We start from the raw sequence: 23,744 nt of genomic DNA on the forward strand, positions 1-23,744 counted from the left end.
CCTCCTTCCACACAGACATACCTCCACCTTTCCTCCACCTATCCTCCAAGTTTGACTATCCTACCACCCTCCTATCATTGTCAAAATAGTAGTTTTCTAAGATAGTCTCACATCAAAACCTGACAATTTTTCTCATATTTCCCTCCATCTCCTCCTCTTCTTTCCTCCATATCTCCCTCCACAAGTTACCTCCACTAACCTCCTTCCACACAGACATACCTCCACTTTCCTCCACCTATCCTCTAAGTTTGACTATCCTACCACCCTCCTATCATAGTCAAAATAGTAGTTTTCTAAGATAGTCTCACATCAAAACCTGACAATTTTTCTCATATTTCCTCCATCTCCTCCTCTTCTTTCCTCCATATCTCCCTCCACAAGTTACCTCCACTTGCCTCCTTCCACACAGACATACCTCCACCTTTCCACCACCTATCCTCCAAGTTTGACTATCCTACCACTCTCCTATCATAGTCAAAATAGTCGTTTTCTAAGATAGTCTCATCAAAACCTGACAATTTTTCTCATATTTCCTCCATCTCCTCCTGTTCTTTCCTCCATATCTCCCTCCACAAGTTACCTCCACTAACCACCTTCCACACAGACATACCTCCACCTTTCCTCCACCTATCCTCCAAGTTTGACTATCCTACCACTCTCCTATCATAGTCAAAATAGTCGTTTTCTAAGATAGTCTCATCAAAACCTGACAATTTTTCTCATATTTCCCTCCATCTCCTCCTCTTCTTTCCTCCATATCTCCCTCCACAAGTTACCTCCACTAACCACCTTCCACACAGACATACCTCCACCTTTCCTCCACCTATCCTCCAAGTTTGACTATCCTACCACCCTCCTATCATTGTCAAAATAGTAGTTTTCTAAGATAGTCTCACATCAAAACCTGACATTTTTCTCATATTTCCTCCATCTCCTCCTCTTCTTTCCTCCATATCTCCCTCCACAAGTTACCTCCACTAACCTCCTTCCACACAGACATACCTCCACCTTTCCTCCACCTATCCTCCAAGTTTGACTATCCTACCACCCTCCTATCATAGTCAAAATAGTCGTTTTCTAAAATAGTCTCACATCAAAACCTGACATTTTTCTCATATTTCCTCCATCTCCTCCTCTTCTTTCCTCCATATCTCCCTCCACAAGTTACCTCCACTAACCTCCTTCCACACAGACATACCTCCACCTTTCCTCCACCTATCCTCCAAGTTTGACTATCCTACCACCTCCTATCATAGTCAAAATAGTCGTTTTTGAAATAGTCTCACATCAAAACCTGACAATTTTTCTCATATTTCCTCCATCTCCTCCTCTTCTTTCCTCCATATCTCCCTCCACAAGTTACCTCCACTAACCTCCTTCCACACAGACATACCTCCACCTTTCCTCCACTTATCCTCCAAGTTTGACTATCCTACCACTCTCCTATCATAGTCAAAATAGTCGTTTTCTAAGATAGTCTCACATCAAAACCTGACAATTTTTCTCATATTTCCCTCCATCTCCTCCTCTTCTTTCCTCCATATCTCCCTCCACAAGTTACCTCCACTAACCTCCTTCCACACAGACATACCTCCACCTTTCCTCCACCTATCCTCCAAGTTTGACTATCCTACCACCCTCCTATCATAGTCAAAATAGTCGTTTTCTGAAATAGTCTCACATCAAAACCTGACATTTTTTCTCATATTTCCCTCCATCTCCTCCTCTTCTTTCCTCCATATCTCCCTCCACAAGTTACCTCCACTAACCTCCTTCCACACAGACATACCTCCACCTTTCCTCCACCTATCCTCCAAGTTTGACTATCCTACCACTCTCCTATCATAGTCAAAATAGTCGTTTTGTAAAATAGTCTCACATCAAAACCTGACAATTTTTCTCATATTTCCTCCATCTCCTCCTCTTCTTTCCTCCATATCTCCCTCCACAAGTTACCTCCACTAACCTCCTTCCACACAGACATACCTCCACCTTTCCTCCACCTATCCTCCAAGTGTGACTATCCTACCACACTCCTATCATAGTCAAAATAGTCGTTTTCTAAGATAGTCTCACATCAAAACCTGACAATTTTTCTCATATTTCCTCCATCTCCTCCTCTTCTTTCCTCCATATCTCCCTCCACAAGTTACCTCCACTAACCTCCTTCCACACAGACATACCTCCACCTTTCCTCCACCTATCCTCCAAGTTTGACTATCCTACCACTCTCCTATCATAGTCAAAATAGTCGTTTTCTAAGATAGTCTCATCTCAAAACCTGACAATTTTTCTCATATTTCCTCCATCTCCTCCTGTTCTTCCTCCATATCTCCCTCCACAAGTTACCTCCACGAACCACCTTCCACACAGACATACCTCCACCTTTCCTCCACCTTATCCTCCAAGTTTGACTATCCTACCACTCTCCTATCATAGTCAAAATAGTCGTTTTCTAAGATAGTCTCATCTCAAAACCTGACAATTTTTCTCATATTTCCCTCCATCTCCTCCTCTTCTTTCCTCCATATCTCCCTCCACAAGTTACCTCCACGAACCACCTTCCACACAGACATACCTCCACCTTTCCTCCACCTATCCTCTAAGTTTGACTATCCTACCACCCTCCTATCATAGTCAAAATAGTAGTTTTCTAAGATAGTCACATCAAAACCTGACAATTTTTCTCATATTTCCCTCCATCTCCTCCTCTTCTTTCCTCCATATCTCCCTCCACAAGTTACCTCCACTAACCTCCTTCCACACAGACATACCTCCACCTTTCCACCACCTATCCTTCAAGTTTGACTATCCTACCACTCTCCTATCATAATCAAAATAGTCGTTTTCTAAGATAGTCTCACATCAAAACCTGACATTTTTTCTCATATTTCTCTCCATCGACCTCCTCTTCTTTCCTCCATATCTCCCTCCACAAGTTACCTCCACGAACCACCTTCCACACAGACATACCTCCACCTTTCCTCCACCCGTCCACCAGCCCCCAACCCTCCACCACGAACGGAAGAGGGCAAAAAGGACTAATGAAAAAATTAACTTCACAGACACGAATCCGGCAGCGTAATCTTCTATGGAGCTCCAAACCACTTACCAACACTTCTTCATCTGTGTCGAATGAGTGTAAGGCGCAGTGTCCCCTCTCACTCTCTCTCTCTCCTCCCTCTCCCTCACTCTCTCCTGCCTTACCTCACCTACACTGCATAGAGAGAGAGAGAGAGAGAGAGAGAGAGAGGAGAGGACCACTGTTCTATATTTAGTGCCATTTATATTGTAAGAGAGAGAGAGAGAGAGAGAGAGAGAGAGAGAGAGAGAGAGAGAGAGAGAGAGAGAGAGAGATTTTAGTTGTGCTCAAATTGTTGTAGTAGTAGTTGTTGTTTTTGTTGTACTACTACTACTATTACTACTACTACTACTACTACTACTACTACTACTACTACTAGTACTACTACTGCTTTTATATGGAGAAAGGTTTTAAATAAAGAAATTTGAAGATATAATTAGTTTTATTAACAGAATTATTATTATTATTATTATTATTATTATTAGGAAGAAGAAGAAGAAGAAGAAGAAGAAGAAGAAGAAGAGGAGGAGGAGGAGGAGGAGGAAGAGGAAGAAGCAGGGCCCCCGCATGGGGGGGGTGGGGGAAAAAGGTACTACAGTACCGGGGCCCGGCAGTCCAGGGGTCCCGGGCCCGTGATAGCAACCTGAATTTGATAGTTGAAAAAAGAAAAGGCCAAATACTAAAGGGGCAGCTTAAAGAAAAGTACCGCCAGTAAAACTGAAAAAAAAAAAAAAAAAAAAAAAATACAGTGCTTCAACTGTGCTTGTTATATTCAAAGTTAAATTGCATGTACATTTTATGAAAACAACGATTTTCCATTAGTCACCCGTCTCCCGTCAGTACAGTTGCAGGTTTTCTGTTATACTCAATTGGTTGTGCAAATTCACATGTAAGTAAGTGTTTCGCTCATTGCAACATTAATTAATTATTGACAAAATATTCTTATTATTGATTTTGTAAGTTTCACTGTTTCACAAAGTGAACCTAACTATCAGCTTGATTGCTGCAGAAACCTTCTTTGGTTGTATTCAGCGCCTATATGTGTTCTTCAGTAGTACGAGTAGTCCAGCACCCTGTTCACTTCACTCACAATCAGAAAGTCGCTAGAGTGCTCGTGTGGATGCTGTTCGTCCAGTAGCACAACATTTACCAGGCATTCTTAGCGCCTTGGATAAATCACTTGAGAATTTTTGCATGACACATGAGATGCGTTCAGAAGTTATTTCTTTGAAAGAGTATTTATTTCACATCATATCCTTCTATTGTTCTAGCTGCCATTTGGTTCAAAATTCTTTCCAACATTGATTTGCGGAATGAGATCATCCAATCACGAGGTATATCACTAGAAACACAAATATCTCTCATCTCTGATCTCTGCATGGAACTCAGACAACTAAGAGACATGTGGCCTGGCATATTGTCAGAGGCACGTCATGTTGCTACTTCCTTAGGAATCACACCAAGTTTTCCAGAGAAAAGGGTCAGGAAGCGTAAAAGATTTCATGATGAGGTGGTGGATCAAAGTGCAAAGACAACTAATGAATTCAATGAGGAAGCAGATTTCAGGATTAATGTTTTCTATTGTACTGTAGATTACATAGTCACTGACCTGGAACAGAGATTTACGGTGGTTAAAGGCATATGTGACACCTTTACGGCAGTTCTAATGTACGTATGCTTCACTGAGCGAAGATGAGCTTCAAGATGCCTCAAAATCCCTGGTTCAAAAATACTCTTTAGATCTGTCAAATGAGTTTGTTAATGAGATGATGCACTTGAAGAAAATATTTAGGTCAACTTTTCATTCAGAGAAAGAACTGCCTCCTCTTCACTTGCTGAATGAAATATACAATAAGAAACTGCTGTCAGTTTTTGGTGAAGTGTGCGTAGCTAGTAGCACTTCGCATATTCTGTACTACACTGCCTGTTACAGTTGCTGAGGCTGAGCGCAGCTTTAGTAAACTTTCTCTAATAAAGAACTATAAGAGATCAACCATGGGTCAAGAGCGCTTGTCACATTTGTCACTACTGTCAATTGAGAATTCGCTAGCCAGGCGCTTAGACTACAGCTCAGTAATCAATGATTTCGCCATGAAAAAGGCAAGGAAGGTGAAATTGAAACTCTAATGATGTTAAGTGTAGTGTGAGGAAATTAATGTGGCGCGCGGGTCTTCAGAAAGCTCAGCAATGTCTTGAGCACTGTTTGTGGCTGGGAGAGGACGCAGGTGATTGTGTTTTGAATGTTATGGGTGTTTGACTACATTGTAACAAAAGTGTGTTGGGGTGTTTCTGTGTGGTTGGCCTCAGTGGCTGACAGGAGGAAGGAATAGCGTTGTGTTGAAGAAAAGCCAGGATAAGGTGGAAGGAGGTGACTCATGTAGACGCAGTACCAGTGAGGTGAGTCACCGTGAGTGTGGTGTGAGCAAAGCCCAAGGATTATGTTTCACAGTATATTATTAATGGAGATTTATACAAGAACTGCGATTTTAGTTAGAGGGCTTAGTATTTTCTGGCTGTGGAATTTGGAAGTTAAATTAGGATTAAAACTAAAATAAGGCAGGTTTAATTTGCCCTAACAGGAAATTTTGCTGGTAATTCATTGAAATATTAAGTAGGTTTTGTATATCTTGAGGTGGTTGTAAGGCAAGCCTTGAGTTGCGTAGTGGGGGCAGTTTTACAGTAATTGGTACTCCAGCTCGCAGTAGTATTCACTTTTATTAGGCTACTCCTGAAGGTCAGAGAAGAAACATTAATTCATTTCAAATGTCATTAATTCAATATTATATTTACAATTAGGCCTACCCATGCTTAAAATACAGATCAAATAAATAAATTTGACATTTTCCTGTCATTTATACTTAAACCACCTACACTGCACTTAAGCATTTTTAACTGCACGAGGAGTTCCAGGAGTAGGTATTTCAAGATTTTTTTTATTAAAGGGGCGGGGCCCGGGATTCCCAAAAGTACTGGGGCCCAAAAGGGTGGTGCTTGGCCACTGGGAAGAAGTTATGACACACACACACACACACACACACACACACACACACAATGCAGATGTCACTAGAGAACAGAGAGGTTATGCTTCCAAATGGACGAGAAATGCTCCCTCACACAAAATGGTCTGTATCTCCTCACTCGCTCTATCTCTATCTCTCTCTCTCACTCACAAGGTAGACCAACTCTCGCTCTATCTTTCGGTGTAAAGCAAGTGTCTCTATCCTCGCTCACTTTCTCAGTATCTTTAATTTCCCAAACACATCTCACCTGGAAAAAAAATTATAAACGCTTGTCAAAAAATCTCTTGCTCAACTTTCTCGCTCTATATCTCTTCCCTCGCTCTATCTCTATCTCTCTCACTCTCTCACAAGATAGACCAACTCTCGCTCTATCTCTCGGTGTAAAGCAAGTGTCTCTATCCTCGCTCACTTTCTCATTTTCTTTAATTTTCCAATCACATCTCACCTGGAAAAAATGAAAAAAATCTCTCCAAAAAAATCTCTTGCTCAACTTTCTCGCTCTATATCTCTTCCCTCGCTCTATCTCTATCTCTCTCACTCACTCACAAGGTAGACCAACTCTCGCTCTATCTCTCAGTGTAAAGCAAGTGTCTCTATCCTCGCTCACTTTCTCACTTTATTTAATTTTCTCAACACATGTGAAAACAAGAGACAGACGTGAATGCAGAGAGATTAATTACCTTTATTTTGAGGAGTGTGAGCCGCCAGAAGGTCAAGCAGGAGGTCACTTACAAAGGTCAACTATGGTCACACTCGGAGCAAAGCAGCGAGCGTCCTCTCCCTTCTGTGGCTCCAGGGTGACTGACGCTATTGAAGACTGATTCGTGGGTTCACACTGTTCCATCGCTTCGCTCACTCATTTGACTCCCTGTCTCTCTCTCTCTCTCTCCATCTTTTTTCCTCCATATCTCCCTCCACAAGTTACCTCCACTTACCTCCACCTACACACACTTTCCTCCACCTTTTCTCCACCTCTCCTCCAATTTTGACTATCCTACCATCCTTTATCATAGTCAAAATAGTAGTTTTCTAAGATAGTCTCACATCAAAACCAGACAATTTTTCACATTTTCACCTCCAAATGTTTGTAATCTTTCCTCCATATCTCCCTCCACAAGTTACCTCCACTTACCTCCACCTACACAGACTTTCCTCCACCTTTTCTCCACCTCTCCTCCAATTTTGACTATCCTACCATCCTCCTATCATAGTCAAAATAGTAGTTTTCTAAGATAGTCTCACATCAAAACCAGACAATTTTTCACATTTTCACCTCCAAATGTTTGTAATCTTTCCTCCATATCTCCCTCCACAAGTTACCTCCACTTACCTCCACCTACACAGACTTTCCTCCACCTTTTCTCCACCTCTCCAACAATTTTGACTATCCTACCATCCTCCTATCATAGTCAAAATAGTAGTTTTCTAAGATAGTCTCACATCAAAACCAGACAATTTTTCACATTTTCACCTCCAAATGTTTGTAATCTTTCCTCCATATCTCCCTCCACAAGTTACCTCCACTTACCTCCACCCACACAGACTTTCCTCCACCTTTTCTCCACCTCTCCTCCAATTTTGACTATCCTACCACCCTTCTATCATAGTCAAAATAGTCGTTTATAAGTAGTAGCAGTGGTAGAAGTAATACAAATATTTATTACATATATATATATATATTTGTTTTATTAATATACATCTCAAACACTTAATAATAATAATAATAATAATAATAATAATAATTTGTATACATAAGCTCTTTCTCTCTCAAACACGACCCTTACGACCCTCCTACGACCTCCAAATACCTCCCAGTCAGCTCTTTCTCTCTTTCTCTCTCTCTCACACGTCCCCAATGCCTCGTGAATGTCCCAACGACCCCTTACGACCTCTTACGACCCTCCCCTCCTACGACCCCACGACCACCCATCCAGCCAGCTCTTTCTCTCTTTCTCTCTCTCACACGTCCCCAATGCCTCGTGAATGTCCCAACGACCCCAACGACCCCTACGACCCTCCTACGACGACCCTTTACGACCACCCAGCCAGCTCTTTCTCTTTCTCTCTCTCCTAATGCCTCGTGACGTCCCAACGACCCCTACGACCCCTACGAACGACCACCCAGCCAGCTCTTTCTCTCTTCTCTCTCTCTCACACGTCCCAATGCCTCGTGAATGTCCCAACGACCCCTACGACCCCTACGACCTCCTACGACCCCCACGACCACCCAGCCAGCTCTTTCTCTCTTTCTCTCTCTCACACGTCCCAATGCCTCGTGAATGTCCCTACGCCCCCCAGCCCTCCTACTACCTTTCCAGCCAGCTCTTTCTCTCTCTCTCTCACACGTCCCCAATGCCTCGTGAATGTCCCAACGACCCCTACGACCCCCTACGAACACCCACGACCACCCAGCCAGCTCTTTCTCTCTTTCTCTCTCTCTCACGTCCCAATGCCTCGTGAATGTCCCAACGACCCTTACGACCCTCCTACTACCTCAAACGACCCCCACGACCATCCAGCCAGCTCTTTCTCTCTCTCACGTCCCCAATGCCTCGTGAATGTCCCTACGACCCCTACCCCCCACGACCCCACGACCTTCCTACTACCTCAAACGACCCCCACCCACCCAGCCAGCTTCTCTCTTCTCTCTCTCTCACACGTCCCCAATGCCTCGTGAATGTCCCAACGACCCTTACGACCCCCACGAGCCCTTACGAGCCTCCTACGACCAGCCAGTCAGCCTTCAGACAGTGGTGGAGTGAGCCAGCCGTGTTTATCGTGAGTTTTGACCAGTGATTTGAAGGACTGCTCTGCTGACATCTTGAGAACGCGTGGCTGGTCCCCGCCTTGCCACCCTGCCTGCTGATACGACCCTGGGGAGATCCCTTATTAATTGGTGGTCACTACTAGCCCATCTCATAGTAGTCTACCAGGCAAAATCTGACTAGGGGGTGGATTTTTTTCTGTGTTTTCAGGTCTGTCACTCATCCCCTTTACCGGCAAAATCTTGGGAGTGATATTCGGTGCCATAATTTTTTTTTCCCATATCTCCCCATGGAGTGAAAGATAACCGCTTCGGCTTTTCCAGTGCTACTATTCATTGTTTTCCTTTAAAGTTTGTTATCACCTCGTCAACCGGGTTTGCATCACTCTACATTGCTCATGGGATATGTCAGAGAAATTTTACCAAGTCGATACCTGGGCAGTCGTAGACTTCCTTATAGTCTTCTACTGATCGCTCAGTGCACCCATTCATCTCTCACCATTCATATGTGGAATAGACCTCCACCGTCCTATCTCAACGAGTGTCCACCAGCAAGAAGTTGATCTTTTCATTTGGTTTCTACAGCTCCATACCTATTTCCTTTGATGTTCCTTAATAAGTGGAAAATGGCTATTTTAACCCATTTTTCAAATTCTTCCGCATTGATAATTTCCTCAAAGTGGACCTGACTAACTACCTAAGTGCTCAGTCCTCCAGGATAAGGTCGTAGGTACTTATTTTCTCTATCTCTGTATCCATTCTTGTCATCGGTTTGCTCCCTACATATGTTGTTTATTATTTTAATTTTAGAAAACTAGACTGTTTGCATTGTTTCCAGTTAGTTACAACCAGACACTATTTTATAGTACCATGAAAGTGAAAAATCAATTATCCTATTTATTGTCAATTCTATCTTCGAAGCCTAGTTGGATTTTTTTTCAGCACTCCCGCTTATTTTATTTGATATCTTGATAAAATTCTGCTGAGGCATAGTATCATTGAATATTTGTATCCTGATTTTCCTGTTGTAGCTCACGTAACTATTGATTTCCCTGTAGCCTACAACTAAGAAACTGTTGACCGGGCATGTGGAGGCCATCGTGTTTTTCACTGGGCATGGAGTGGCCATTAGGGCGTGCTCCATTTTCAGCCCAACCAAAAGCAATGGGTAGGTTCTGATGACAGGCGTGTATGTTAGAAAAACGGCTTCAATCCCAAGTATTGATTGTGTCCCATGTTTGCAATATTGTGTCAGGAGGGACAGCACTTCTCTCTCTGAAAAACTCCCATCTGCTTTTACTGGATGGAACAGGTAGAGGCGTTAAGTTAAGCTAATAGGATGGGAAACAGAGAAGAAGTTCCCGGTGTACTTTTGAAGAAATCACTGGGTTTATGCCGGAGAGTAGATTATCCAGCAAGGGAACTAGATAACCTTGACCGATGTTTTTGAACAAACCCCTTGTCAAACAACTAAGACAAAGTGTCAAATATTTTATTGTTTACTAAGGGATTAATTCGAAGCATTTTTAGGCACAAGCAATTACTTTTTTTATGTTTTCTATCATGAAATTGTAGATTACCGTTTCAAAAAAAATTTTTTACAGCACCTGACGGCTCATGATACATTTAGGATTCGGTGATAATTTGAACTTCATGCTATGGTCCAGATATTACAACATTAACTTCAAGGGAATGGTCACAGTTCTAATGAACGTTCAGGGGCCCGTCGGACAGCCACCGCCAAAATCTCATCAGGGACATCCCAATAAGTGACTGTCGCCACGGGTCGTAATAGTGATCGTTTTGATCCAGTTCCAGCAGTGGTAGATAACGGTGGCTGCAGGGGCGAAGGACAACCACAAATAGTTTCTTTATAGTGTAAACTACGGGCATGTAGGCTTGATCCCTAGACATTTTTAGACCAGACTATAGTTTAGTTACTGAAACAATGCAAAACTATCTATCATGGAAGGGGACGGGCCCGGTTCCGGCAACCCAGACTGGGGCGGAGGGTCAGAAAGACCTGGCAGGGATGGTGGCAGTTCCGTTGATCTCAAGTGACCCTTAGTGGCTTTTTAGTTACCCTCCATATCTTTTAAGATTTGAGCATTTCTCCGCAAGACACCTCCACCAATAATGTCTAAAAAACTGGTAGCTCTCACTGGGCTTCCAAATCTGAACGTGAAAACTCTCCCACCACTAAGGCAAAAGTCTGTTGACCTACCTGGCTTTCACAGTAGCCTGTTTCTGAGTCTCTGAGAGGCTGTATTACTTGATATGGAGTGGCCTCCCCGAGCCGGTAGCCACCATTTGTGGGTAGAGATAGCAACCATGGACGAGGGAAACATCTTGGAGATGCTGGTGTGATGACAAGAGAGGCTGTGCGGTTCACAGAAAAGGTTACCTGCAGCTTGTAGGTGGGATGGCTCTGCCAGAAAAATGCTAGTAAATTTCCTACTGCACTCCGAGTATCTGCTTGATATAGCCCCTCCAGCCAGTTACGCTAAAGGAAACGCTGTGTGCGAACTTAGACAGGTCCATAATTCTGCGTAATCAGAATTTAGAGATGGTAGTCCAGTTCATACAGTGTGAAAAAGGCAAGGAAAGACAATGTCTTTTCCTCCACTCCTTGAGGTCACCGCAAAACCTAAGAAAATGTTGATCTCTGTTATCGACCTAATCCCGTCTGGGTCGGCCGGTTAAAGCTCTAGAAAACCCGCCCTGTCGAGAGAGTAAATTGGCATGGCTCAGGTTCAAAGCCGACCCTGAAGTAGTTAGTACCACTATCTCTCTATCTCTCAGTGAGCAGCTTTTTTGACTCTAAGGGTGCCCAATTACCTGGGGCCAAACCCTCGAGGTGGCTTTCTTGTCACGTCTTTAATTTTCTCTCATGTCACTGTAAAAAAACAGGAGGATTTTGCCCTTAAATGTGTGTTAGGAAATCAGAGAAGGGGGCGGGCGAGGAATCCACCATACAGAGAGATAAATTTCTTTCACTTTATCGCTGGTTGTACATTTCTGCTTCCAGGTACGGGAAAGCCAATCTTTATTCTCTAAAACCGCTCGAGTTCAAGGGAATTAATCTTTTTTGGCTCCCTTTCAATGGGAGAATTATAGTTTGATTTTCTTACAACTTCGTTCTCATAGGGTCACGTATGCTTCCCATTTAAACACGATTTAAAGACTAGTAGGGGGTCGAGGTCGCAGGTCCCACGTGGACCTACCTAAAAGACTGTTTTTTCATACTTTTTCCGACCCTGATAAAATTTGGGGGCTTGATGTTTCCTATGATCCCATGGAAGTGACCCACGAAGCCATGACTTGCAAACTCACCTCTACCTGCTCCGCACTAGGCCATGTCATGTGGGCACTGGGGCTCATCAGGGACCTTCCAGCGAGTCCAGACCCTAAAAAACCAGCTGGTGAGGAGCCTTGATATGGCGTGCAGTTTATGGGGTGTAATAATAGCTCTTAAGACAAAACAGCAATATCAGGATGTCCCGAGGAGGAGCCCCTTGGAGGCAAAACCTGGTAATTCATTGTTATAGTGTGGAAAACCCGAAATATCGAAAGTGTTAGGCCCTTACATGGCTCGGTTATCACGCCTATCAGATGTTAAGTGTCTCTATCCTCGCTCACTTTCTCACTATCTTTAATTTCCCAATCACATCTCACCTGGAAAAAATGAAAAAATCTCTTGTCAAAAAATCTCTTGCTCAACTTTCTCGCTCTATATCTCTTTAATCTCTCTATCTCTATCTTTCTCACTCTCTCACAAGGTAGACCAACTCTCGCTCTATCTCTCGGTGTAAAGCAAGTGTCTCTATCCTCGCTCACTTTCTCACTATCTTTAATTTCCCAATCACATCTCACCTGGAAAAAATGAAAAAATCTCGTCAAAAAATCTCTTGCTCAACTTTCTCGCTCTATATCTCTTTAATCTCTCTATCTCTATCTTTCTCACTCTCTCACAAGGTAGACCAACTCTCGCTCTATCTCTCAGTGTAAAGCAAGTGTCTCTAACGTCGCTCATTTTCTCACTTTCTTTAATTTTCTCAACACATCTCATCCCCAAAAAAACAACAATTTTTTCTTACTCTCTCTGTGTGTGGTTACTGGTTGGTGACTGGCTGTGTGTGTGTGTGTATTCACCAATCAGAAAGCTGCGATTCTGGGACCTGACCAGTGATAGTGACGCGCCGCTTGGTGAGGGCCAGGCACCAGCAGGGGACGCCATGTTAACCTGTGCCTATTCATCGCTTGGTGGTTCAGTCTGTGTTGGGTAAGTTTTCAATTTTTTTTTTTTTGTTTTTCTCTCCATATCTCCCTCCACAAGTTACCTCCACTAACCTCCTTCCACACAGACATACCTCCACCTTTCCTCCACTTATCCTCCAAGTTTGACTATCCTACCACCCTCCTATCATAGTCAAAATAGTCGTTTTCTGAAATAGTCTCACATCAAAACCTGACATTTTTTCTCATATTTCCCTCCATCTCCTCCTCTTCTTTCCTCCATATCTCCCTCCACAAGTTACCTCCACTAACCACCTTCCACACAGACATACTTCCACCTTTCCTCCACCTATCCTCCAAGTTTGACTATCTTACCACCCTCCTATCATAGTCAAAATAGTCGTTTTCTAAGATAGTCTCATCAAAACCTGACATTTTTCTCATATTTCCTCCATCTCCTCCTCTTCTTTCCTCCATATCTCCCTCCACAAGTTACCTCCACTTGCCTCCTTCCACACAGACATACCTCCACCTTTCCTCCACCTATCCTCCAAGTTTGACTATCCTACCACCCTCCTATCATAGTCAAAATAGTCGTTTTTTGAAATAGTCTCACATCAAAACCTGACAATTTTTCTCATATTTCCCTCCATCTCCTCCTCTTCTTTCCTCCATATCTCCCTCCACAAGTTACCTCCACTAACCTCCTTCCACACAGACATACCTCCACCTTTCCTCCACTTATCCTCCAAGTTTGACTATCCTACCACCCTCCTATCATAGTCAAAATAGTCGTTTTTGAAATAGTCTCACATCAAAACCTGACATTTTTCTCATATTTCCTCCATCTCCTCCTCTTCTTTCCTCCATATCTCCCTCCACAAGTTACCTCCACTAACCACCTTCCACACAGACATACCTCCACCTTTCCTCCACTTATCCTCCAAGTTTGACTATCCTACCACTCTCCTATCATAGTCAAAATAGTCGTTTTCTAAGATAGTCTCACATCAAAACCTGACAATTTTTCTCATATTTCCCTCCATCTCCTCCTCTTCTTTCCTCCATATCTCCCTCCACAAGTTACCTCCACTAACCACCTTCCACACAGACATACCTCCACCTTTCCTCCACCTATCCTCTAAGTTTGACTATCCTACCACCCTCCTATCATAGTCAAAATAGTCGTTTTTTGAAATAGTCTCACATCAAAACGGGACATTTTTTCTCATATTTCCCTCCATCTCCTCCTCTTCTTTCCTCCATATCTCCCTCCACAAGTTACCTCCACTAACCACCTTCCACACAGACATACTTCCACCTTTCCTCCACCTATCCTCCAAGTTTGACTATCCTACCACCCTCCTATCATAGTCTAAATAGTAGTTTTTTGAAATAGTCTCATCAAAACGGGACATTTTTTCTCATATTTCCCTCCATCTCCTCCTCTTCTTTCCTCCATATCTCCCTCCACAAGTTACCTCCACTTGCCTCCTTCCACACAGACATACCTCCACCTTTCCTCCAATTATCCTCCAATTTTGACTAATCTACCACCGTCCTATCATAGTCAAAATAGTCGTTTTCTGAAATAGTCTCACATCAAAACCTGACATTTTTTCTCATATTTCCCTCCATCTCCTCCTCTTCTTTCCTCCATATCTCCTCCACAAGTTACCTCCACTAACCTCCTTCCACACAGACATACCTCCACCTTTCCTCCACCTATCCTCTAAGTTTGACTATCCTACCACCCTCCTATCATAGTCAAAATAGTAGTTTTCTAAGATAGTCACATCAAAACCTGACAATTTTTCTCATATTTCCCTCCATCTCCTCCTCTTCTTTCCTCCATATCTCCCTCCACAAGTTACCTCCACTAACCACCTTCCACACAGACATACCTCCACCTTTCCTCCACCTATCCTCCAAGTTTGACTATCATACCACTCTCCTATCATAGTCAAAATAGTCGTTTTCTAAGATAGTCTCATCTCAAAACCTGACAATTTTTCTCATATTTCCTCCATCTCCTCCTCTTCTTTCCTCCATATCTCCCTCCACAAGTTACCTCCACTAACCTCCTTCCACACAGACATACCTCCACCTTTCCTCCACCTATCCTCCAAGTTTGACTATCCTACCACTCTCTATCATAGTCAAAATAGTAGTTTTCTAAGATAGTCTCACATCAAAACCTGACAATTTTTCTCATATTTCCTCCATCTCCTCCTCTTCTTTCCTCCATATCTCCCTCCACAAGATACCTCCACTAACCTCCTTCCACACAGACATACCTCCACCTTTCCACCACCTATCCTCCAAGTTTGACTATCCTACCACTCTCCTATCATAGTCAAAATAGTAGTTTTCTAAGATAGTCTCACATCAAAACCTGACATTTTTTCTCATATTTCTCTCCATCGACCTCCTCTTCTTTCCTCCATATCTCCCTCCACAAAATACCTCCACTAACCACCTTCCACACAGACATACCTCCACCTTTCCTCCACCTATCCTCCAAGTTTAACTATCCTATCACCCTCCTATCATAGTCAAAATAGTCGTTTTTTTAAATAGTCTCACATCAAAACCTGACAATTTTTCTCATATTTCCCTCCATCTCCTCTTCTTCTTTCCTCCATATCTCCCTCCACAAGATACCTCCACTAACCTCCTTCCACACAGACATACCTCCAGCTTTCCTCCACCTATCCTCTAAGTTTGACTATCCTACCACCCTCCTATCATAGTCAAAATAGTAGTTTTCTAAGATAGTCACATCAAAACCTGACAATTTTTCTCATATTTCCCTCCATCTCCTCCTCTTCTTTCCTCCATATCTCCCTCCACAAGTTACCTCCACTTGCCTCCTTCCACACAGACATACCTCCACCTTTCCACCACCTATCCTCCAAGTTTGACTATCCTACCACTCTCCTATCATAGTCAAAATAGTCGTTTTCTAAGATAGTCTCATCAAAACCTGACAATTTTTCTCATATTTCCTCCATCTCCTCCTGTTCTTCCCTCCATATCTCTCTCCACAAGTTACCTCCACGAACCACCTTCCACACAGACATACCTCCACCTTTCCTCCACTTATCCTCCAAGTTTGACTATCATACCACTCTCCTATCATAGTCAAAATAGTCGTTTTCTAAGATAGTCTCATCTGAAAACCTGACAATTTTTCTCATATTTCCCTCCATCTCTTCCTGTTCTTTCCTCCATATCTCCCTCCACAAGTTACCTCCACTAACCACCTTCCACACAGACATACCTCCACCTTTCCTCCACCTATCCTCTAAGTTTGACTATCCTACCACCCTCCTATCATAGTTAAAATAGTAGTTTTCTAAGATAGTCTCATCTGAAAACCTGACAATTTTTCTCATATTTCCCTCCATCTCCTCCTCTTCTTTCCTCCATATCTCCCTCCACAAGTTACCTCCACTTGCCTCCTTCCACACAGACATACCTCCACCTTTCCACCACCTATCCTCCAAGTTTGACTATCCTACCACCCTCCTATCATTGTCAAAATAGTAGTTTTCTAAGATAGTCTCACATCAAAACCTGACAATTTTTTCTCATATTTCCCTCCATCTCCTCCTCTTCTTTCCTCCATATCTCCCTCCACAAGTTACCTCCACTAACCACCTTCCACACAGACATACCTCCACCTATCCTCTAAGTTTGACTATCCTACCACTCTCCTATCATAGTCAAAATAGTCGTTTTTTGAAATAGTCTCACATCAAAACGGGACATTTTTTCTCATATTTCCCTCCATCTCCTCCTCTTGTTTCCTCCATATCTCCCTCCACAAGTTACCTCCACTAACCACCTTCCACACAGACATACCTCCACCTTTTCTCCACTTATCCTCCAAGTTTGACTATCATACCACTCTCCTATCATAGTCAAAATAGTCGTTTTCTAAGATAGTCTCACATCAAAACCTGACAATTTTTTCTCATATTTCCCTCCATCTCCTCTTCTTTCCTCCATATCTCCCTCCACAAGTTACCTCCACTAACCACCTTCCACACAGACATACTTCCACCTTTCCTCCACCTATCCTCCAAGTTTGACTATCTACCACCCTCCTATCATAGTCAAAATAGTCGTTTTCTAAGATAGTCTCATCAAAACCTGACATTTTTCTCATATTTCCTCCATCTCTTCCTCTTCTTTCCTCCATATCTCCCTCCACAAGTTACCTCCACTTGCCTCCTTCCACACAGACATACCTCCACCTTTCCTCCACCTATCCTCCAAGTTTGACTATCCTACCACCCTCCTATCATAGTCAAAATAGTCGTTTTTGAAGATAGTCTCACATCAAAACCTGACAATTTTTCTCATATTTCCTCCATCTCCTCCTCTTCTTTCCTCCATATCTCCTCCACAAGTTACCTCCACTAACCTCCTTCCACACAGACATACCTCCACCTTTCCTCCACTTATCCTCCAAGTTTGACTATCCTACCACCCTCCTATCATTGTCAAAATAGTAGTTTTCTAAGATAGTCACATCAAAACCTGACAATTTTTCTCATATTTCCCTCCATCTCCTCCTCTTCTTTCCTCCATATCTCCCTCCACAAGTTACCTCCACTTGCCTCCTTCCACACAGACATACCTCCACCTTTCCACCACCTATCCTCCAAGTTTGACTATCCTACCACTCTCCTATCATAGTCAAAATAGTCGTTTTCTAAGATAGTCTCATCTCAAAACCTGACAATTTTTCTCATATTTCCCTCCATCTCCTCCTGTTCTTCCCTCCATATCTCTCTCCACAAGTTACCTCCACGAACCACCTTCCACACAGACATACCTCCACCTTTCCTCCAAGTTTGACTATCATACCACTCTCCTATCATAGTCAAAATAGTCGTTTTCTAAGATAGTCTCATCTCAAAACCTGACAATTTTTCTCATATTTCCCTCCATCTCCTCCTCTTCTTTCCTCCATATCTCCCTCCACAAGTTACCTCCACGAACCACCTTCCACACAGACATACCTCCACCTTTCCTCCACCTATCCTCTAAGTTTGACTATCCTACCACCCTCCTATCATAGTCAAAATAGTAGTTTTCTAAGATAGTCACATCAAAACCTGACAATTTTTCTCATATTTCCCTCCATCTCCTCCTCTTCTTTCCTCCATATCTCCCTCCACAAGTTACCTCCACTAACCTCCTTCCACACAGACATACCTCCACCTTTCCACCACCTATCCTTCAAGTTTGACTATCCTACCACTCTCCTATCATAATCAAAATAGTCGTTTTCTAAGATAGTCTCACATCAAAACCTGACATTTTTTCTCATATTTCTCTCCATCGACCTCCTCTTCTTTCCTCCATATCTCCCTCCACAAAATACCTCCACTAACCACCTTTCACACAGACATACCTCCACCTTTCCTCCACCCGTCCACCAGCCCCCAACCCTCCACCACGAACGGAAGAGGGCAAAAAGGACTAATGAAAAAATTAACTTCACAGACACGAATCCGGCAGCGTAATCTTCTATGGAGCTCCAAACCACCTACCAACACTTCTTCATCTGTGTCGAATGAGTGTAAGGCGCAGTGTCCCCTCTCACTCTCTCTCTCTCCTCCCTCTCCCTCACTCTCTCCTGCCTTACCTCACCTACACTGCATAGAGAGAGAGAGAGAGAGAGAGAGAGAGAGGGACCACTGTTCTATATTTAGTGCCATTTATATTGTAAGAGAGAGAGAGAGAGAGAGAGAGAGAGAGAGAGAGAGAGAGAGAGAGAGAGAGAGAGAGAGAATTTTAGTTGTGCTCAAATTGTTGTAGTAGTAGTTGTTGTTTTTGTTGTACTACTACTACTATTACTACTATTACTACTACTACTACTACTACTACTACTACTACTACTACTGCTTTTATATGGAGAAAGGTTTTAAATAAAGAAATTTGAAGATATAATTAGTTTTATTAACAGAATTATTATTATTATTATTATTATTATTATTATTAGGAGGAAGAAGAAGAAGAAAAAGAAGAAGAAGAAGAGGAGGAGGAGGAGGAGGAGGAAGAGGAAGAAGCAGGGCCCCACATGGGGTGGGGAAAAAGGTACTACAGTACCGGGGCCCGGCAGTCCAGGGGTCCCGGGCCCGTGATAGCAACCTGAATTTGATAGTTGAAAAAAGAAAAGGCCAAATACTAAAGGGGCAGCTTAAAGAAAAGTACCGCCAGTAAAACTGAAAAAAAAAAAAAAAAAAAAAAAATACAGTGCTTCAACTGTGCTTGTTATATTCAAAGTTAAATTGCATGTACATTTTATGAAAACAACGATTTTCCATTAGTCACCCGTCTCCCGTCAGTACAGTTGCAGGTTTTCTGTTATACTCAATTGGTTGTGCAAATTCACATGTAAGTAAGTGTTTCGCTCATTGCAACATTAATTAATTATTGACAAAATATTCTTATTATTGATTTTGTAAGTTTCACTGTTTCACAAAGTGAACCTAACTATCAGCTTGATTGCTGCAGAAACCTTCTTTGGTTGTATTCAGCGCCTATATGTGTTCTTCAGTAGTACGAGTAGTCCAGCACCCTGTTCACTTCACTCACAATCAGAAAGTCGCTAGAGTGCTCGTGTGGATGCTGTTCGTCCAGTAGCACAACATTTACCAGGCATTCTTAGCGCCTTGGATAAATCACTTGAGAATTTTTGCATGACACATGAGATGCGTTCAGAAGTTATTTCTTTGAAAGAGTATTTATTTCACATCATATCCTTCTATTGTTCTAGCTGCCATTTGGTTCAAAATTCTTTCCAACATTGATTTGCGGAATGAGATCATCCAATCACGAGGTATATCACTAGAAACACAAATATCTCTCATCTCTGATCTCTGCATGGAACTCAGACAACTAAGAGACATGTGGCCTGGCATATTGTCAGAGGCACGTCATGTTGCTACTTCCTTAGGAATCACACCAAGTTTTCCAGAGAAAAGGGTCAGGAAGCGTAAAAGATTTCATGATGAGGTGGTGGATCAAAGTGCAAAGACAACTAATGAATTCAATGAGGAAGCAGATTTCAGGATTAATGTTTTCTATTGTACTGTAGATTACATAGTCACTGACCTGGAACAGAGATTTACGGTGGTTAAAGGCATATGTGACACCTTTACGGCAGTTCTAATGTACGTATGCTTCACTGAGCGAAGATGAGCTTCAAGATGCCTCAAAATCCCTGGTTCAAAAATACTCTTTAGATCTGTCAAATGAGTTTGTTAATGAGATGATGCACTTGAAGAAAATATTTAGGTCAACTTTTCATTCAGAGAAAGAACTGCCTCCTCTTCACTTGCTGAATGAAATATACAATAAGAAACTGCTGTCAGTTTTTGGTGAAGTGTGCGTAGCTAGTAGCACTTCGCATATTCTGTACTACACTGCCTGTTACAGTTGCTGAGGCTGAGCGCAGCTTTAGTAAACTTTCTCTAATAAAGAACTATAAGAGATCAACCATGGGTCAAGAGCGCTTGTCACATTTGTCACTACTGTCAATTGAGAATTCGCTAGCCAGGCGCTTAGACTACAGCTCAGTAATCAATGATTTCGCCATGAAAAAGGCAAGGAAGGTGAAATTGAAACTCTAATGATCTTAAGTGTAGTGTGAGGAAATTAATGTGGCGCGCGGTCTTCAGAAAGCTCAGCAATGTCTTGAGCACTGTTTGTGGCTGGGAGAGGACGCAGGTGATTGTGTTTTGAATGTTATGGGTGTTTGACTACATTGTAACAAAAGTGTGTTGGGGTGTTTCTGTGTGGTTGGCCTCAGTGGCTGACAGGAGGAAGGAATAGCGTTGTGTTGAAGAAAAGCCAGGATAAGGTGGAAGGAGGTGACTCATGTAGACGCAGTACCAGTGAGGTGAGTCACCGTGAGTGTGGTGTGAGCAAAGCCCAAGGATTATGTTTCACAGTATATTATTATTGGAGATTTATACAAGAACTGCGATTTTAGTTAGAGGGCTTAGTATTTTCTGGCTGTGGAATTTGGAAGTTAAATTAGGATTAAAACTAAAATAAGGCAGGTTTAATTTGCCCTAACAGGAAATTTTGCTGGTAATTCATTGAAATATTAAGTAGGTTTTGTATATCTTGAGGTGGTTGTAAGGCAAGCCTTGAGTTGCGTAGTGGGGCAGTTTACAGTAATTGGTACTCCAGCTCGCAGTAGTATTCACTTTTATTAGGCTACTCCTGAAGGTCAGAGAAGAAACATTAATTCATTTCAAATGTCATTAATTCAATATTATATTTACAATTAGGCCTACCCATGCTTAAAATACAGATCAAATAAATAAATTTGACATTTTCCTGTCATTTATACTTAAACCACCTACACTGCACTTAAGCATTTTTAACTGCACGAGGAGTTCCAGGAGTAGGTATTTCAAGATTTTTTTTATTAAAGGGGCGGGGCCCGGGATTCCCAAAAGTACTGGGGCCCAAAAGGGTGGTGCTTGGCCACTGGGAAGAAGTTATGACACACACACACACACACACACACACACACACACACACACACACAATGCAGATGTCACTAGAGAACAGAGAGGTTATGCTTCCAAATGGACGAGAAATGCTCCCTCACACAAAATGGTCTGTATCTCCTCACTCGCTCTATCTCTATCTCTCACTCACAAGGTAGACCAACTCTCGCTCTATCTTTCAGTGTAAAGCAAGTGTCTCTATCCTCGCTCACTTTCTCAGTATCTTTAATTTCCCAAACACATCTCACCTGGAAAAAAAATTATAAACGCTTGTCAAAAAATCTCTTGCTCAACTTTCTCGCTCTATATCTCTTCCCTCGCTCTATCTCTATCTCTCTCACTCTCTCACAAGATAGACCAACTCTCGCTCTATCTCTCGGTGTAAAGCAAGTGTCTCTAACCTCGCTCATTTTCTCATTTTCTTAATTTTTTCAACACATCTCACCTGGAAAAAATGAAAAAATCTCTCAAAAAATCTCTTGCTCAACTTTCTCGCTCTATATCTCTTCCCTCGCTCTATCTCTATCTCTCTCACTCACTCACAAGGTAGACCAACTCTCGCTCTATCTCTCAGTGTAAAGCAAGTGTCTCTATCCTCGCTCACTTTCTCACTTTATTTAATTTTCTCAACACATGTGAAAACAAGAGACAGACGTGAATGCAGAGAGATTAATTACCTTTATTTTGAGGAGTGTGAGCCGCCAGAAGGTCAAGCAGGAGGTCACTTACAAGGTCAACTATGGTCACACTCGGAGCAAAGCAGCGAGCGTCCTCTCCCTTCTGTGGCTCCAGGGTGACTGACGCGATTGAAGACTGATTCGTGGGTTCACACTGTTCCATCGCTTCGCTCACTCATTTGACTCCCTGTCTCTCTCTCTCTCTCTCCATCTTTTTTCCTCCATATCTCCCTCCACAAGTTACCTCCACTTACCTCCACCTACACACACTTTCCTCCACCTTTTCTCCACCTCTCCTCCAATTTTGACTATCCTACCACCCTCCTATCATAGTCAAAATAATAGTTTTCTAAGATAGTCTCACATCAAAACCAGACAATTTTTCACATTTTCACCTCCAAATGTTTGTAATCTTTCCTCCATATCTCCCTCCACAAGTTACCTCCACTTTCCTCCACCTACACAGACTTTCCTCCACCTTTTCTCCACCTCTCCTCCAATTTTGACTATCCTACCACCCTTCTATCATAGTCAAAATAGTCGTTTATGGAAGTAGTAGCAGTGGTAGAAGTAATACAAATATTTATTACATATATATATATATAATTTGTTTTATTAATATACATCTCAAACACTTAATAATAATAATAATAATAATAATAATAATAATTTGTATACATAAGCTCTTTCTCTCTCAAACACGACCCTTACGACCCTCCTACGACCTCCAAATACCTCCCAGTCAGCTCTTTCTCTCTTTCTCTCTCTCTCACACGTCCCCAATGCCTCGTGAATGTCCCAACGACCCCCTACGACCCTCCTACGACCCCCCACGACCACCCAGCCAGCTCTTTCTCTCTTTCTCTCTCTCTCACACGTCCCCAATGCCTCGTGAATGTCCCTACGACCCCTTACGACCCCCCACGAGCCCTACGACCCTCCTACTACCTCAAACGACCCCCCACGACCATCCAGCCAGCTCTTTCTCTCTCTCTCTCTCACACGTCCCCAATGCCTCGTGAATGTCCCAACGACCCCCTACGACCCCCTACGAACCCCCACGACCACCCAGCCAGCTCTTTCTCTCTTTCTCTCTCTCTCACACGTCCCAATGCCTCGTGAATGTCCCAACGACCCCCTTCGACCCCCTACGAACCCCCACGACCACCCAGCCAGCTCTTTCTCTCTTTCTCTCTCTCTCACGTCCCCAATGCCTCGTGAATGTCCCAACGACCCCTTACGACCCCCCACGAGCCCTTACGAGCCTCCTACGACCAGCCAGTCAGCCTTCAGACAGTGGTGGAGTGAGCCAGCCGTGTTTATCGTGAGTTTTGACCAGTGATTTGAAGGACTGCTCTGCTGACATCTTGGAGAACGCGTGGCTGGTCCCCGCCTTGCCACCCTGCCTGCTGATACGACCCT

The 23,744-nt window shown here is 42.9% G+C and overlaps 1 protein-coding gene and 3 long non-coding RNA genes across 4 annotated transcripts in view; 3 read left to right on the top strand and 1 right to left on the bottom strand.

Moving 5' to 3' along the window:
* Positions 1–3,253, bottom strand: part of LOC123506498 — a 4,074-nt gene extending 821 nt beyond the window's left edge. Inside the window, exon 1 of the long non-coding RNA XR_006675454.1 lies at positions 2,980–3,253. This is a non-coding gene — a long non-coding RNA (uncharacterized LOC123506498). The remainder of the gene's footprint in view (positions 1–2,979) is intronic.
* Positions 1–23,744, top strand: part of LOC123506237 (alpha-aminoadipic semialdehyde synthase, mitochondrial-like) — a 263,720-nt gene that overhangs the window by 34,123 nt on the left and 205,853 nt on the right. The gene's annotated exons all lie outside the window — the stretch shown is intronic.
* LOC123506506 lies at positions 3,637–19,371 on the top strand. Its single transcript, XR_006675456.1, has 2 exons — positions 3,637–3,671; positions 19,217–19,371. It is a non-coding gene; the product is annotated as an uncharacterized LOC123506506 (long non-coding RNA).
* Positions 12,490–18,964, top strand: LOC123506452. Its single transcript, XR_006675428.1, has 2 exons — positions 12,490–13,148; positions 18,623–18,964. It is a non-coding gene; the product is annotated as an uncharacterized LOC123506452 (long non-coding RNA).

The sequence above is a fragment of the Portunus trituberculatus genome, chromosome 2 (assembly GCF_017591435.1).
Source record: "Portunus trituberculatus isolate SZX2019 chromosome 2, ASM1759143v1, whole genome shotgun sequence".
In the NCBI taxonomy this organism is placed as follows: Eukaryota; Metazoa; Arthropoda; class Malacostraca; order Decapoda; family Portunidae; genus Portunus; species Portunus trituberculatus.